This window comes from Bos javanicus, chromosome 13 (genome assembly GCF_032452875.1).
Source record: "Bos javanicus breed banteng chromosome 13, ARS-OSU_banteng_1.0, whole genome shotgun sequence".
In the NCBI taxonomy this organism is placed as follows: domain Eukaryota; kingdom Metazoa; phylum Chordata; class Mammalia; order Artiodactyla; family Bovidae; genus Bos; species Bos javanicus.
This window is the reverse complement of record NC_083880.1, coordinates 66407667-66423374: the sequence shown is the minus strand read 5'-3', so window position 1 is coordinate 66423374 and position 15708 is coordinate 66407667. Positions and strand designations below refer to the sequence as shown.

At 43.5% G+C, this 15708-nt stretch overlaps 1 long non-coding RNA gene across 1 annotated transcript; it reads left to right on the top strand.

The window, feature by feature from the left end:
- Positions 1 to 638: 638 nt before the first annotated feature.
- Positions 639 to 15486, top strand: LOC133259697 (uncharacterized). Its single transcript, XR_009740483.1, has 2 exons — positions 639 to 14039; positions 15325 to 15486. It is a non-coding gene; the product is annotated as an uncharacterized LOC133259697 (long non-coding RNA).
- The last annotated feature ends 222 nt before the right edge of the window (positions 15487 to 15708 follow it).

Genomic DNA, 15708 nt, shown 5'->3' with positions numbered 1-15708 from the left:
CTGGGTCAAGTCCACATCTTGGAGCATGGCGGAATCGTGGCGATGGCTGCAGCCCCCAGAAGATGAGCCAGGCAGGAACTGGCTGAGAGATTTTTCTGCTCATGGTGAAATGTCCTGGCAGAGTCTGTGCAGGTAGGTTGATGCAGGTGAGGGGGGGGCTTCGGCTCTCCCACCCTTGTGGTCCCTGAATAATGTTTCCTTGTAGAGTCAGAAGCCAGCCAAGACTGTTTGTTGGGTGCCAGCTAGATTCAGCCCCTCATACTGGCCAAGTGGGTGAACCATCTGTCCACACACTGTCCTGGCCAGGCTTCCAAAAAGGCTTTTTGCTGCTACCCTTAAATGCTTTCCTGCATTTCATTGTCACTGTGTCTGGAGTCATACCTTCCCATAGCCTTTTGGTTCCCTGTCTAGGTGGCATATTCTCTGAGGATGTTGTGGTCGTGATGCCATCATCAGCCAGGAATAGCTTAGTGTCAGAGCCACAAGGGGAAGACTTGTCCAAGGTTGGAGCTCTATTGAAAGAAAAGTAATAATCCATTTTCAGCTTCCCTGAGAGCACACACCCAAATTCAAAAACTTTTGATCAGAAAGGAGACATAAATTCCATTAAAAACCAGAGAGAAAAAAAAAAAAAAAAACAGAGAGAAAAGGAATTGGATATTGAATGTATCTGAAAGCGGAAGCCCCTCTAAGCTAAAAAACAACAAAGTACAAGAAGGCAAAGACCAACCAACTTGACCACATCAAAGCTAAGTATTTCCAAAGTCAAACAGTGTCACAAACAGAGCCAAAAAGCAGAGCGGATGAACTGTTTGCAGATCTATAATGTGTAAAAAGATGACACACAAATCCTTAACAGTAAAAATAACCCTCACCCTTACCCAACAGATAGCTGTGTCATTCACCTCAACAGCATACAGAAGAGAAAATAGACTTGACTGAAATTTTTTTGAGAAAATAATTAAATTTCAGTAATAACAGAAGATCAACAATAAAAACACAATAAAGAAGCAGTAGTTTTCACCAACAAATTTGGGGGGAAAAGTCTACGAATACTCAATGCTGATGAGATACAGTCAAACAGGCACTAAGTACAAAGGGAACTGTGAATTGGTATAAACTTTGGAAAATAATATGATAGTCAAAGAGAAGGAGAGAGATGAAAGTTTCAAGCAAGGGCCAATGACCTATATATTAATACAACATTTGAGTGTCTGCTTTGAAATCTGCCTGCAAGGCAGGAGGACCTGGGTTTGATCCCTGAGTCAGAAAGACCCCCTGGAGAAGGAAACAGCAACCCACTCCAGTATTGCTGTTGGGAAAATCCCATGGACAAAGGAGCCTGGTGGGCTACAGTCCATGGGGTGGCAAAGAGTTGAGCACGACTGAGTGACTAACACTGTGTGCCACCCGTAGTGCTGGGTGTTAGAATGTGAGGATAAATAAGACACTGTCTGCTCTTGGGCATACGGTCAAAGAGAGAGAAAAACACACAGATTCTAAAGTGATATGTAGTGAGAAGGCCAGAGAGATGCTTGGGACATGGGCAAAGCATGGAGCAGCCCAGATGGGTGGTGCAAGTATGAAGCTTCATGGGAGTATCCAGGGAGGTTACTCGTCTCTGCTTCCTGTCTCTGGTTACTTGGAGACATTTAGAGGTGTGAGAACCAATGAAGAGATGATTGCTTCGGTCCAGGTAGAGAAGACAAGGCCTGAATTAGGGTCGGGGCAAGAGGATAGACAGAAGGTAAAATTAGGAGAAGCTGCTGACCGACTGGTTGCTGGGTCAAAGAGTCTAGGATGCCTTCCCTGTTTGTGTCTTGGGTGGATGGAATACTGAGGAGAAAGAGCAGGCTTGGTGGTGAGAAGAGGATTGTTGAGCCCAATTTTGCACAAGTTAAATGAAAGGTGGGCATCCAGGTAGAGATGGCCTATGAGGATCTAGGAGAGAGCTTGGACCCCAGCAGGGATTTGAATGAAAGATTCAGATTGTGACTAATGGCGACTGTAGCCATGGGCTTTGCTGAGCTGCCCTTGGAGAAGGTGGCAGCTGAGAAGAGAAAGGAGGGTCTAGGGCTGAGAATCTTTCCCCTGTTGAAGCGTGGACAGAGAGAAAGAAAAGCCCACAGAGGCAAAAGAGACAGCATAAAGAGAGGGGGAAAAGCACCTGGAGCCTGTGTTGGCATGGAAACCCAGGGATGTGGAGCGTTTCCAAGAGAGAATAATCAGTCAACAGAAGAGAAAAGCCAGTTAGATAGGGACGGAGGGCCCACCACACGGAGCAGTTAGGAGCCCCTCAAGCCCCACAGGAGCAATTCCTGTGAGAGGTGGGCCTAAAGCCCCCACAAGGTGGGCAGAGCAAAGTGAAAGGGGGGTACAGCAGGCAGCATGGCACCTGTCCTGAGGAACTTGGAATATGATGGAGAAGCTGCCAGGATTATGACTTGGGTCAGAGAGATTTCTAGGCTGGGCTGAGAGGAAGGCAGGATCAACGTGATGGAAGAGAGGCTGAAAGGGCTGTCACCTAAAGTCGTCTTGTCTGTGTAAATCAGAGGCAAGATCAAAGAGCATGGATGGCAAAGAGGAAAAATGGCCATAAGGGACCTTGACTAGAGCTGTTTCCAAGAAAGTCTGTCTGCCAGTCTGGAGCTCACAAAGGAGGTGTGAGCCTATCCCCAGGGGGTAGATGGAGAACTCAGAGAAGTGCAGAGTTCATGGAGCAGAGCCAGACACTGAGCTGTGACCGACATTTCAGGGACGGATGCAGGGATGCTGCTGAGGAGTCTAAGCGGGGCGAGGTGGTGGGGCGAGGGGGGAGAAAGGGCTGAAAAATTGGGGGCCCTGGAAGTCCAGGGAGGAGAGAGCTTCCAGAGGTCAGCATGACCATTAATGTGCGAAAGGCACAGAAGTCAGAGGAGATGAGAGTATCCCTGGTCTTTGGGGACCCCAGCCATAGCAGCTTTGGGGTAGGGGGCAAAACCCAACTGGGTGGGGGTGATCTAGAGACTGGCTGAGAAAGCAGGAGGGGAAAGGGAGACCCGAGGGGACAGAAGTTTCTAGAAGGTACTGTCTCTTACACATTGACATTTGGAGGGAGGAGGGCTATGTGAGGACACAAGAGCAGGGACAGGTAATGAAAGGGGCCCCTGGAGCAGTGGGATTAAGTGTATAGGTGAAGGGATTAGTTGTGTTGGTGGAAAGGGGCAAAATTAAATCATGTACATTTTACCAAGTAACCTGATCCCTGTGTTTTTCTGAAGGTTGTTTTTCTGCCCTCTGAGTACTGACTGCAGCTCTAATTAGCAGTAGTTTCATCCTGCCTCGTGTTTGGGGCTGTGTCTTATTCATTTTTGTACCTTTCGGTACCTAGCAACAGGTAGCGAGCTAGGTAAAGACAGAATAATTATTTCCTGCTTGAAATCAAATGTCTGAAATGGAGGTTCAGAATTTTTTTTTTTTAAACCACAAAGATTCTGTGACTATTCCCAAGGAATCAACAAACAGGGAAATGAAAGTCAAAGTTGAAGCTGTCGGGGGCTGTCTGGGTCTCAGGAAATGCACTCTGCATTCTGGTGTGGGTACTGCTCTTCATAATTTTTAATGGTGAGGTTGTGATTGTTGTCTCATCTGGTCATTGCAAATCCACCCTCCTGTCCTTACTGAGGCAGACAGAGACTGCTAGCCCCATTTCACAGATTAGGAAACTGAGACCTAGAGTGGCAGGATAGGAGGAAAGAATCATGAGCAATGAAGTCGGTGGGGACAGGTCTTGAATACTGCGTTCAGGGTCTTCATACCACTCCTGGTGTAATCTAGCACGTGTGCTCAGGCACTGTCATGTCTGACTCTTTGTGATCCCATGGGCTGTAGCCCGCCAGGCTCCTCTGTCCAGGGATTTTCCAGACAAGAATACTGGCATGGGTTACCATGCCCTTCTCCAGGGGAGCTTCCTGACCCAGGGATCGAACCCGTGTCTCCTGCATTAGCAGGTGGATTCTTTACCACTGAGCCACCTGGGAAGCCCAGTATCTCCTTAGACCAAGAAGGAGTCTTGGTCTAACTGGTTGCACTTGGGCCTCATGCCATCGCCTGATAAGAGCTGGGTGGCAAGAGGTGGGGCCTGAAGGAGGGGCTTCTGTGGGTTCTGTGTGAGAGAGCATCCCATGTCGCACCACAGCCATGTAAAATGGAGAACAGGAAATCTCCCTGAATGTAACAAGGGCTGTTAAGGGGGCAATAAAGAATGCTGGAAAGCCCGACATCCCCACCCTCGCCCCCAGACATCTACTAAGAAGGAACCAGACAGAGGCAGGCAGACTTGTTTAGGAGGCCATTGTCCAGATAAGAGTGAGAGAAGTCTGAACTCAACCAGTGGAGAGGGAGTAGATCCAGAACTTAGAGGAGATTAAAAACCAGAAATGATGATTGGCTTTTAGGAGGAGAGAGAGTGTGAAGACAAAGACTCCTGTGTGTCTTGGGTAGACAGTGGGGAGGCCCCTGGGAAGATGGGGAGTGAGTTTGAGGGGCAAGACAGTGGTCTCAGATACAGCCAAGGGGTCAGGATCATAGTCAGGTAGAGCCTAGCAGGCACTTGAGTCAAGGATCAGCGGCTCAGAAAAAAATTCTGCTGGGAGTACTGGCCTAAGGCCATGGCCACTCAAGTAACAGGAACCCTGAGAATGAGTAAGATCACCAGAGAAAGAGAATGGGACGGGGCCCAGGGCAGAATCCTACAATACAGTGATACTTGAAGTACCAATCAAGGTGTGGGTAGGTGACAAAGGAGAAAGAGAAGGAAAGGCTTGAGACATGCGACAACCAACCAGGAGAGTGGGTTGCCATGGAAACCAAGGTAGTGAAGGGTTTCAAGGAGAAAGTAATCAACACTGTCAAATGCAGCAGAGAATTCCAATAAGATAAAGACAGACTCCCCCCCCGCACCCCCGCCTTTGGATCTGATGATTAGTAAGCTTTGGATGCCCTCAATAAGAGCATTTTGGGGGAGTGATGGGGCAAAACTTGAATAATGTTGAGATGTGAAGAGGAGGTGAATTCGTCACCGAGAGTTCTTTGAGGAGTCCGGAAGGAAGACTTGGAGATGTGAAGGACAAGAGTGGGGAGGTTGAGCAAAGGGAAGACAGGAGCAAGTTCATAGGCTGATATCCACTCCCAGATTTGATAAGTGTTGTTTAGTGACAAAGTTGATTCATTCCACATATTCTAGTTTACCACCTGTTTGTGCCTGGCAGTCTGCCCAGCATTGTGGATTCTGTGGTGAATGAATTGAAATAGGCAGATTTCTGTTCTTGTGGCATTTATATGATAGTAGGGGAGAAAGATGTGAATCACGTAATCACACACATAAATGTGTGATTTCCAACATTGACAGAACACACTCTGAAAGAAAGGTAGCGAGTGCTGGAGGATGTACCAGGGCCCCTGCCCCAGGCCAACTCCAGAGGCTTCCCTGCAGCGGCGACACTTGAACCAAGCTGTTAGGGGGACAGAGTTCATGGGACTGAACAGATTTGAGAGCCTTCTGGCCTTCTGGCCAGAGGGACCCCCCCGCCTGTGCACAGAGAGGCGCACTGAAGCCAGAGAGGCAGGCAGGGCTGGGTGGGCAGAGCTCTGGAGGCCGGGGCTGAGCTCCTGTGTACCTCCCGAGAGTGAGGGAAGCGTGTTCGAGACCTGCCTGAATATTTCCTGTGCTCTGAGACTGGCTGGTCCTGGAGAAGTCATTAGAGGAAGCACAGGTGGACTTAGGGAGACAAGTTGGGAAGTTTCTGTTGTCCTGGTGGACAGTATTTGGACAACACATTCTGGTCGGTCTTGGTGCTGGATGGAAGGAAGATGAGTAAGGAGGGGAGGAGGTGTTCCAGACGACCCCTGAGTTTAGGGCTTGCCTTACTGGTGGTGTGGCAGTGCTTTCCTCAGAACTGGGGAGCCCTACAAAGAAATGAGGTCTGTGAGGCAGACCCCCAAGTCTGGTGGTAGACAGCTGAGACATGCAAGCTAGGAGCTGGGGAGGAAGTGGTTGAATGCGTGGACCTGGAACCCAGAGTGAGAAATCACAGAGACCGTTTCAGTACTCCTGCGGGATCCTGAGTGAAAATGTGAACTGAAGTGGCATCAGGTTTCTGGAGCATTCTGAGGAGATGAGGGAGGCTGAGGAAGAAGAGGCCAAGCATCAACATTTGGGGGCCTGTAGAAAGAAAGATCCTCTTGGGGCACAGAAAAGAAAGGGCGAGAGAGGTCTTTCAACAGAAAGGGAGTGGTCAGCAGTGGTTATGTGCAGAAAGGTCAGAGGTCAAGGGCAAATCCAGGAGCTCTTCTGAGGTGCAACTGCCCAATCGCCATGGCACCCCTGGAATTGGGCAGTGTAGTGTCTCTCCTGATTGGTACCCCCCCAGGGCCCATGGGAGACCTCAGGGGACCGTAGCAGAGACAGCCTGCATAGGGGGTGATTAAGGAGAGAAGTGAGGGAGCAAAGTCTAAGGCCTTTAAATGAAATTTTAGTCTTCAAGGAAATAGCAATACTGGCATACAGATATTCTGAGGGAAGGGAGCCTGAGTAATGGAGTGATTAAGGATGGAGACAATTAGTGAAATGAGTTCCCACAGGGGTTGGGTTCAAGTGTAGTGGTGGATAAATTAGTTTGGGGCAATAATGTATATTTGACTGAATGGGGCAAAACTTAATTATTTACCTTTTAGACAGTATCTTGATCTCCATGTTCTTTTGGGAGCTTTTATCTGACCTGTGTACCAAATACAACTCTAATTAGCACCACTTTTATCCTGTCTCAGGGTTGGGATCATGTCTTATTATTTTTGGTGTTTCTCAGCACCTAGCAACAGGCAGTAAGGTCTTTGGGTGCCGAATCAATATTATCTGCCTTGGAATGAAAAATCTGAAGTCAACATTCAAACTTTTTGACCAAAAAGAATCTGTGATAATTCTCCAGAAGTACAGTGTGGGAAAGAATTGGTATAAAGTCCTGGTGGCAGGAGTTTGGGGTGGTGGGGGGTGGAGAGAGAGTACAAGAGTCAGCTGTCTTCATCCTTATACATTCTGTCCCATTTATGCCTTTCACATTCATCCTCTCATATGAACTTCACCTCCCCCGGAAGAAGGAGAGCATCACCTCCCATCATAGAGGAGGGAGCAGAAACCAGAGGAGGGGAACGTCCTCTAGTGGTCCAGTGGCCAAGAATCCACCTCCCAGTGCAGGGGATGTGGGTTCAACACCTCAGGGGAACTAAGATCCCACATGCCTCAGGGCGACTAAGCTCACACACCGCGATGAAGACCTAGCATAGTGCCCCCCTCCCAAAAAAAAAACGGAAGTGCCTTGCTGACATCGAGCACAAATAACAGGAGCTGGATTCAACCTCAGTCCGTCGAGGATCACAGTCCGTCTTTCCAGGATCAGGTTGAGGTGAGAGAAAGAAGAAGAGGAGTCTGTGAGGTGCAGGTGGACGCTCCACCTGGACATGTGCGGAAGGTTGGAGGCACGCTCCAACAGGAGACCGGATATTAAAGCATCATATAAAACTTCGGTGATAACATCTGCAATGCTAGCACCAGAGCAGATAGCTCATCCGTCTTAAGAAGCCTCCCTACCTTGTGAATGATATACACATTCTACATTTACACTGAAGACATCTGTATTTTTTTTCAATGTTTGTCTTTAGACCCATCTTAAATGTATTTTCACGTTTAATGTGACACAGAGATCTAATTTGATCTTTTTCCTAACGGATAACCAGGTGGCTAAGCACCATTTATTGTTCCAGCACTATCTTTTCTCCCAGTTCCCTATGTCTACACTCTGTTCAGGTCTGTTGATCTGTTTGTCTACTTCTGGGCCAGCACCAGATTTTAATAAGCAAAAGCTTCATCTTCCTACCTGATCAGGTAAGTGCCCCTCCCTTCCTGGCCCTTTATTCTTTTTTTATTTTATTATTTTGTTTTCCTTTATTCTTTTTTTAAAAGTACGTTGGTTGTATTGCACATTTACTTTTTCACACACACACTTTAGAATCAGCTTGTCGAAGTTCCATGAAAATCCTGTGGGAATTTTGAGAGGGATTTCACTGAAGGGAGAAATGACATCTTTGGGATACCTGTTCTTCCCATCTGTGAACTAGTATCTGTCTCCATTTAATCAAAGTCTTATTTGTTTGGGTTGATTTTTAATGCCTTTTAATAAAGGTTGGTCGATTTTGTCGTAAAGGTTTTTCACATTTCTTATTAGGTTTATTCCTGAGTACCTTATCAGTTGTGTTCTTTTTATGAGTGTAAAAGGCTTTTCTTTTTTTCTTTTTGCTTTCCAAATTTTAATCAGTTTACTAATCACGATGCTTCATTCACTGACACACTCTCGGAGTAAATGTGCTTTGTCCCTGGGTACACAAATGAGAACACAGCACACATATAAAGTAGAACTAATTGACTGGAAATGAATTAGAATTTTTGAATTAAAATTTAATTATACAAGTAATACATGAATACATTTTCCTTTCAATAAGATTAGAGTATTACAGATAAAGAAGTCTCTACTGAATACACCCCACCCCCAGCCTCCAGCAAGACCCCTCTCGCCCTGCTGAGGTAACTGCTCTTAGGTTTTTTGCTGCTTATCCAAAATGTTTTCCAAAGCCCACTGAAGCATGTCTTCTGTTCTCTTTTGTGTGTTTGTTTACACAGACATGGTGTGTACAAGCTGGAGGTGTTACTCAGCTTAGCACACTGTGAGACTCCTGGAATAGCTGACACTGGGCCACAGAGCTCCTTGCCACTGGCAGCTGGCGGCCCTAGCCAGTTACACTGTGTTTGATTTCCTATTTCCTATTGATTGACTATTAAAGCGTTTCCAGTGTCATTCCATTAAGACACACCTGTAAGAGCCTCTTAGGATTGCTCATTTTGCACATGTACAAGTATTTCTCTGGGATAGATACTTAGAAATGGAACTGATGGATTGTAGGGAATGCATATCTTAAATTCTAATAGAGATTTCTAAAAATGTTCTCCATTTGCTCCTTTCTCCTGCTCAGAGTGTGTGTGTCCATTTCCCCAGACCATGTCCAGGTTTTCCATTTTTAACCAGTGAAAAATAGTATCTTGCTTTAGTTGGTATTTTTCTTAATTACCTACGAGGCTGAAGTCTTCATGTGTTTACTGTCCATTTTTTGTCTTTTTGCTATTGATGTTTAAGAGTTCGTTATGTATTTGAATATTAATACTTTGTCATGTATATTGCAGATGTTTTCTACATTGCGATGTGTGTCATTTAATTGCATAGTACCTTTTTGTCTTCGAGAAATTTAAATTTTGATACAATCAAATTTGTCAATCTTAATGTTATGCCATTTTTGCAGTCTTATTGAAGAAAGGCTTTCCTATGTCAAGGTCATAAATATTTCCTGTATTTCCTTCTCAAAAATTTATAGTTTCTACATACATACATATTTAAGCTCTTATACTATATCTAAAAAATAAATTCCTTATGCACAAATCTTAGGGTCTAACTTTAATCCCTTCCCATTCCCCCTAAATGGTTAGGTAATCGTCCCAACACCATTTATGGAGTAATGTATCATTTCTCCACTGATTTAAAATTGCTGCCTCTGCCTGATACTAAACTCCAGTGGGGGTCTATGTGAGATCTCTTTCTTGTCCACTGATCCATTTGTCTACTCCTGAGCTTGATAATATGCTTTGCTAAGTGACGGGACAAATCCCACCCTCTTTGTTGTTTTTGTAAAATTGCCTTGGTCATCCTTGCATATTTGGCCTATCACATGAATTTTTAAATAGCCTGTCAAGTTTCAGGAACAATTTTGCTAGTATATTGGGATCACATGGAGTTTTGGATATCTTTGAAGAAAATTGACACCTTTTTCATATTTGAATCTTTCTCCCACTGCTTATTGCTCTGTCTCTCAGTTCTGCTCATCTTTTATGTCTTTCAGGGAAGTTTTATTTATTTATTTTAACTGGAGGCTTTCTCTAGTTAAAATCTTGCATATTTCTTGATAAATTTCTTCCTAGGTTTATTACAGGTTTTGTTGGCAACTGTGAATAGGATCTCCTCTCCCCTTGTTTGTTTGGCCCTTGTTTTTCCATATTTAATTTCAACCTGTTTACTAATCAGTGGGCTTGACTTGCAGGCACACATGCAAAGTAACATTCTTCCTCCTTGGGCACAAACATGCAAGCACAACCACACTTGCAGAGCCGGCATAATTGGCTGAAATAAATTAAATCTCTCCAGATTAGACTTTAATTAAAGAAGTAAAGCATGAATACATTTCCCATTTAAAAGTAGAACAATATGAATGTAATTAACGTTTCCTTTGGTCACCTGAGATCCTGGTCCCTTCCCCCTCCACACAGGTGACCACTGTTCAGAGTTTTATGTTTTGCCTTCCATAGTAAATATATAGATAGTATTGATGGAGGTATTTTCAATAAATTATACCGAGTCATAGGTCTTATACTGTATCCTGCATTTTTCCTTTAATCTTATATTTGGGGGGAGTTCCCCAGGTTAGTGATATAGCAGCTCCTGTTCCTGCTTTTTAACAGCTGTCTGCTTAGTATAGTACTCATGCTCACAACTGTACTGTTTCCCCTTCTCTGACATCCATAGACCGGGGGGTTCCTCCTCTCTGCCCACTATAATGACGAATACTGCCAGGAACACCTTGGCACCTGCCAGCTCCTGAAATGTTTCTCTAGGGTAGTACCTGAGAGTAGAACTCTAGCTTCTATGGTGGCCACTGTTTCAGTTTTCATAGACACAGCCCAGGTCAGCTTTGAAAGCTGCTGTGCCAATTTAAGATCCTTCCACAAGTAAATGTCAATCTCCCTTGTTTCAGACCATTGACAGCTTGTAAAGCTTATGGATCTGATGGATGATAAAAAGTGGTTTCTTCTTGGTTTCATTTGTGTTTTCCTGGCCACACCATGGCCTCCTCCCAGGTCTCCTGGCCATTCTTATTTCCTCCCATTGGGGTCATCTGTGCATCTCCTCTGTCCATCTTTCTTCTGTGTTGTTCATTTCTTCCTGACTTAAAGGATCTCTTAATTTTGTATATTAATTCCTTGTTTACTCTATGCGTTGCACGTAATTCTCTACCATTGTGACCCTTGTCATTTTAACTGTATTGTATCTTTCATCATAGAACTTTTCATTTCTATGTCAAATTTAGAATCTCATCTTGCCTTAAGAAGGCCCTCTCTATACTAAGATCACAACCATTTTCCTGTGTTTTTCCTAAAGCTTTTGTAATTTTCCTTCTTGCATATATGTTTTATTATTTTCACATTTAAGTCTTTATTGAATATGAAGCTAATTTTAAGTGTGATATCAGTGCTTAATTTTTTAAAATGTCAAAATTGATAACCAATTTTTTCAATACCATTTATTGGATAACATGTCATTTCTTCAGTAATTTAAAATTGCTGCCTCTACCTGACACTAAATTCCATTGCGGCTTTATGTCAGAGCTCTTTCAGGTCCACTGATCTATTTGTCTATTCCTGAGCTTGATAAAATGCTTTGCTAAGTGGTGGGACAAATCCCACCTTCTTTGTTGTTTTTGTAAAATGGCCTTGGTCATCCTTGCATATTTGGCCCACCACATAAATTTTTAAATAGACTGTCAAGTTTCAGGAACAATTTTGCTAGTTTTTTAAATTGGGATCACATTTGAGTTTTGGATAAGTTTGAAGAAAATCGACACCTTTATCATATTTGAGCCTTCCCCTCGATGCTCACTGCTGTATCTCTCAATTCCAGTCCTCATCTATGTCTTTCAGGCAAGTTTTATGGCTTTCTCTAGTTAAAGACCTACGTATCTCTTGATAAATTTATTCCTGGGTTTATTACAGACTTTGTTGTCAACTGTGAATAGGACTTCCTGTTCTCTTGTTTGTTTGGCCCTTGTTTTTCCATATTTCATTTCAGCCTGTTTACTAATCAGTGGGCTTGACTTGCAGACACGCATGCAAAGTGAATGTTCTTCCTCCTGGGCACAAACCTTTGAGCACAACCAAACACACAGAGCTGGCATAATTGGCTGAAAACAAATTAAAATCTTTTCTGATTATACTTTAATTAAAGAAGTGAAGCATGAATACATTTTCCTTTTAAAAGTAGAACAATATGAATGTAACTAAAATTTCCTTCGGCCATCCTCCAAGTCCTGGTTCCCCTGCCTTCCTCACAGTTTTATGTATCTCCTTCCATATAAATGTAGAGTATTGATGGAGGTATTTTGAATGAGTCATCCCACTTTATAGAGATTTTACTGTAAGCTGCATTTTCCCTCCACCATATATTTCTAGGATATACTCATATTGATACAAATAGCCCTTGCCAGTTCCTTTTAGTAGCTATGTTATATTCATTCCCATGAATGGGCCACGTCTTTCCTTCCTTAAGATCTGTGTACATCTAGTTCTATCTTATCTTTCCTCCTTCATAAGCAATGCCACTGAAAACAGCCTCACACTTGCCTCTTCTGTAATGTTTCTCTAGGGTAGTGGTTGAGAAGTGGCATTTTGCTTCTCAAGGTTCCCACGTTTTTAGTTTCAGATATTACCAAAGTGTCCTCCATAATCTCTGTACCATTTACACTTCTGGCCAGAGGGTATGAGAGGATTCCAATCCCCACACCATAAGTAGTTGTTTTAAATATTTGCCAATTTGATGGGTGAAATGGAATCGTTTTTTAAAGTTTATACATACTTGTTTGCTAGTGAGATTTTCAGATGTGTATTAGACATTTGTATTTTCTATTTTCTGAATAATCTATTTTTGCTCATTAAAAAAATTAGCTTGTTTGTCTTTATCTTACTGATTTTATGAGTCTCATGATATAATCTGTTAATCTTTTGTGTGTATGTGTATGTGTGTGGGCAGTTATTTACTTCCAGCTTGTCTGTTGCCTTCAGATTTTTTTAGGAACTTTTGTTAGAAGTTATCAATTTTGACATAACCAAATTTATTATTTTTTTTCCTTTATTCCTTTTATTTGTAGGTCGTGTTTAGGCCTTTTTTACTCCTAAGGTTTAAATATATTCTGCATTCCCTTCTAGTAATTTTGTTTTTCTGTGGGTCTTTAGTGCAGCTGGAATGTATGTTTATGATTGAAATGAGATATGATCTAACCTTTCTCCAAATGTACAGCTGATTATTACAACATGATGGATTGACTAGTTCATTCTCTCCACTGAGCTGAGATGAAGCTCCCTCACACACTGAATCGCCATGTCTAGGTAGGTCTGAGGCCCTTGTTCTGTTTCACCTGGCTGTGTATTTCTGTCTGCTTCAGACTCTTTCACCATAGCTTTAGATCACCTTTTGGTACCTGTTACGTGAAATGCTTCATTTCAGTGTGCTTCCTTTTCAATTATCTCTGCTAACTATTAACTCCTCTTCATGAATTTGAAAACCTGCTTGTCAAGTTCTGTGAATTTAAAGATTAATTTGGGGGAAATCGACATTAATACAATACTAAGGCTTTCAATCCATGAACACAGAAGATCCCTACACTTATTCTGATCATCTTATCTCCCCTTCAGTCCCATTTTATGGTTTTCTTCATAAAGAACCTACCCATTTCCTAATGTGTTTATTCCTATACTTTTTTATTATTGTTGTCAATGAGTTCTCTCTACTTCCTCCGCTTTGTTTTTTCTCTTGCTTGCTACAGTTTTTTAAATCTACTAATCACTGTATTTCATTCATAGACACACACAAAGTGAACGTCCTTCCTCCCTGGACACAAACATGCAAGCACTGCCAAACACGCAGAGCTGACATAATTGGCTGGAAATGAATGGGAATTTTTCCAAATTAAAGTTTAATGACACAAGCGCAACATGAATACATTCTCCTTTTTAAGAAATAGAACATTGCGGATGAAGCTCAAGTCCCTTTTGGCCACCCACTGCCATCCCATTTCCTTCTTCTTCCCCCGAGGCTGCCACTGTGATGGGCTCAGTGTTCACTTTCTAAAAACTCGTAAGTACATAGTAGGTCCCCGCGGGGATTGATGGTATCGTTGACTCAAATGATGAGAAGTTTATCTTTTCCTTTTCACTTTTCATTGAGAGTCAGTTTTTGTATTGACCTGGATTTTATTGATGTTATAGTTACTGAATGGAATGTCAATATCATCCATCACAATGTTAAAGTGAAGATACGGAAGCTGGGAGACAGCAGTGGAGGGAAGCGGGTCAGAGGACTGACAGGGGTGCAGGGGGAGGCACAGGAGCATCTGTGGACACACAGTGGAGTCAGTCAGGAGTGGAGAGGAAGTAGATTTCTTAAAATGAGACCATAATTCAGAAAGATACGTGCACCGCAGTGTTCACTGCAGCACTGTTTACAATAGCCAGGATGTGGAGGCAACCTAAATGTCCATCAACAGAAGAATGGATAAACAATGGATATTACTTAGCCACAAAAAGCAATGAAATTGGATCATTTGTAGAGACATGGATGGACCTAGAGTCCGTCATAGAGTGGAGTAAGTCAGAAAGAGAAAAACAAATATCATATTTGATTTTGTTCAGTCTCTAAGTCGTGTCTGACTCTTTGCAACCCCACAGACTAGCACGCCAGACTTCCCTGTCCTTCACTCTCCCTTGGAATTTGCCCAAACTCATGTCCATCGAGTCAGTATATTAACACATAAATGTAGAATCTAGAAAATGGTACTGATGGGCCTATTTGCAGGGCCGAAAGAGAAACGCAGATGGAGAGAACGGACGTGGGCTCGGGTGGGGAAGGGGAGGGCGGAGTGGGCTGGGAGGTTAGGATTGACATGGCTGATGTACAGTGACCACCGTGTGTATAACAGGTAGCTAGTGGAAACTGCCGTAGAGCACAGGGAGCTCAGCTCGGGGCTCTGTGGAGACCAAGATGAGTGGGATGGGATGCGTACATACAACTGATTCACTTCATTGTACAGCAGAAACTGCACAACATTGTAAAGCAGTTATCCTCCAAAAAAAATAAAAAGATAACCAGCAGAGCTATTTGACAGCTTTGGTGGGAGAATCAAGGAGGGAGGGGAGCAGCTTCCAAGTGACCCAAAGCCTCATCTGCCACATGGGACATTAGTGGGTCTTATGAACTAGAAATCGGGTGTCGTAAATGCTGGTCCGAGAACTCTCATGACCTAATTTTGACTAGGGTCTTGTTCAGGGACATTATGAGGCAGCTTTAAGGAAGCACTTTCCTCCCTGATTAAAGAGATGCATCTGGAAGGCTTTATTGGCCCTGCCCCTTCCTTTCCGCTTAGGTGCTGTTGGGTGAAAACATGATGCTTGGAGCTCTGACAGCCATCTTGTGACCAGGAGGGGAAGGCCAGGAGATGCAACTCTGTGCTGACTCCAGCTTGAGCACCTGGCACCACTGACTTCTGGACTTTCTTTGAAATAAATAAAATGTTCTTACTGTTTAAGTCACTCTTGGGTGTTTTGTTAGCTGGTGAAAGCAGCCTTCCTAATACGAGGGATCTAAGAGCTTCTTAGAGCTGGGAGGTGACCCCAAGGAGCAGATCATATATTCTGAGGTGAGAGTTTGGGGATGGGGAGAAGGCTGCTCTTCTATCTTCTTGTTAATATGTGGACAGTGTTTGCCTCTGGGTACTTTGGGTACTTAGCACTTTTCTAAGATGTCCACA